Raw genomic sequence first — 2,698 nt, forward strand, 5'->3', positions numbered from 1 at the left:
TGCCAAACCTCATTACCCCTTTCATAGGTGATACCTTAAGAAGAACATTATCACCAATCTGAAATGTCATATATCTTACCTTATGGTCTGCATACTTTTTTCCCTACTCTGGGCAGCTAAAAGTTTAGCTTGTATACTCTTTACTTTATCTTGAGCATCCTGCACTAAATCAACCCCCAACGATTTCACATCTCCAGTCTTGAACCATCCTATGGGTGATCTACATCCCCTCCCATAAAATGCCTCAAATGGTGCCATATCAATGCTGGAGTGATAACTATTATTATAGGAGAACTCACACAAAGGTATGAATTTATCTCAATGCCCTCCAAAATCAATCACACATGCCCTCAACATGTCTTCTAACACTTGAATAGTCCTCTTTGACTACCCGTCTGTCTGTGGATGGAAAGTTGTACTAAAAGTGAGTTGTGTGCTTAATTCATCATGTAACTTACTCTAAAACTTGTATGTGAATTGGGTACCACGATTTGAGATGATATAAAGGGTCACCCCATGCAACCTCATTATCTCTTTCACATAAACCTTAGCTAATTGTTCAACATTATAATTTATTCTTACCAGAATAAAATGGGCTGACTTAGTCAATCTGTCAATAACTACCCAAATAGAATCAAACATCCCCAAAGTCTTGGGAAGACCAACCACAAAATACATGGCTATCATTTCCCACTTTCATTCCGGAATTGACATTCTTTGAAGCAAACATGCAGGCCTTTGATGTTCATACTTTACTTGTTGGTAATTTTGACACTTAGCCACAAATTCCGTTATATCCTTCTTCATGCCCGACCACCAATAAATTCGCTTCAAATCTCGATACATCTTGGTCACCCCCGGATGAATGGAATTCGCGAACCATGGGATTCTATCAACAATTTATGAATCAAATCATCAACTTGAGGAACACAAATCCTTCCCTTAAAACTGAGCACACCTTCCGCATCAAGAGTAGTCTCTTGTGCCTTACCAATCACAGTCTTCTTCTTGAGTTCATTCAAATTTTCATCCTCAAGTTGTTTGGCCTTGATCTCCTCAATGAACATGACCCTTACTTCAATGCTAGCTAGCACCCCACCTCTTTTTGAGATGCCCAACTGCATGAACTTAGACTCCAAAGTCTGAATTTCTTTAGCCAAATGTCGCTTAGTTACACTCAAGCAAGTTAAACTAACCATACTCACCGTTTTTTGACTAAAAGTGTCTGTCACAACATTAGCCTTACTCAGATGGTATTGAATGGTCACATCATAATCCTTGAGTAACTCCATCCACCTCCGCTGTCTCAAATTTAGATTCTTTTAAGTGAACACATGCTGAAAACTACGATGATCAGTAAACATCTCACACTTAACACCATAGAGATAATGCCGCCAGGTCTTAAGAGCAAATATTACTGCTGCAAACTCCAAATCATGTGTTGGATAATTCCTCTTATGCACCTTCAATTGACGCGATGCATAAACTATAACATTCTTATCCTGCATCAACACATCACCCAAACCAGAATGTGAAACATCACAATAAACTATAAAATCCTTACCTTCAACCGGTAATGCTAGAATATGTGCGATGGTCAAATGAGTCTTGAGCTTTTGAAAGCTCTCCTCACATTTTTCAGTCCATTCAAATGGTATCTCCTTCTTGGTCAAATTCGTCAAGTGAGTGGCAATAGAAGCAAAATTCTACACAAATCGACGGTAGTAGCTAGCGAACCCCACAAAATTCCTAACTTTCGTCACAGAGCTAGGCCTAACCCAATTTTTAACTGTCTTAATCTTTTAAGGATCTACCATTACCCATTCTTTTGAAACTACATGTCCCAAAAATGCAATAGAAGTCAACCAAAATTCACACAATTCACACTTAGAAAATTTTGCATACAACCTTTGTTTCCCAAGAACACCCAGAATAATATGAAGATGGTCGGCATGCTTTTCCTCACTTTTCGAATAGACCAAAATATCATCAATAAAGACTATAACAAACACATCAAGAAATGGTTTGAACACACCATTCATCAAACTCATAAAAGCTGCTAGCGCATTGGTCAAACCAAAAGACATAACTAAAAACTCGTAGTTCCCATAGCAGGTTCTAAACGTCGTCTTAGGCACATCCTCAGGCCTAATTTTTAATTGATGGTAACCAGACCTTAGATCAATTTTAGAGAAAACTGATGCACCTTGCAATTGGTCAAAAAGATCATCTATTCGAGGCAATGGGTATTTGTTCTGAATGGTGACCCTATTCAATTGCTGGTAATCCATACACATTCTCATACTACCATCTTTTTTCTTACCAAACAAAACAGGGGCACCACACGGGGAAGCACTATGACGAATAAATCCCTTATCAAGAAGCTCTTGGATTGGAGCCTTAGGCTTTCGTAATTCCGCTAGAACCATGTGACATGGAGGGATAAAAATGGGACGAGTACCAGGTTCTAAGTCAATGCAGAAGTCTATATCTCTATACAGAGGCATACCAGGCAAGTCACTAGGAAACACTTCTCTAAATTCTGACACCACATGAATAGACTCAATAGATAGAGTCTCAACATCAACATCCTGGATATGAGCCAATTAAGCTAAACAACCTTGCTCTACTAGTTTTCTAGCTCGAATGGAGGATATGATCTTAGCTTTCTTAGGCTTGTACACCCCTTCCCACTCTA

Source organism: Solanum stenotomum, unplaced genomic scaffold, assembly GCF_019186545.1.
Source record: "Solanum stenotomum isolate F172 unplaced genomic scaffold, ASM1918654v1 scaffold20257, whole genome shotgun sequence".
NCBI classification, from domain to species: domain Eukaryota; kingdom Viridiplantae; phylum Streptophyta; class Magnoliopsida; order Solanales; family Solanaceae; genus Solanum; species Solanum stenotomum.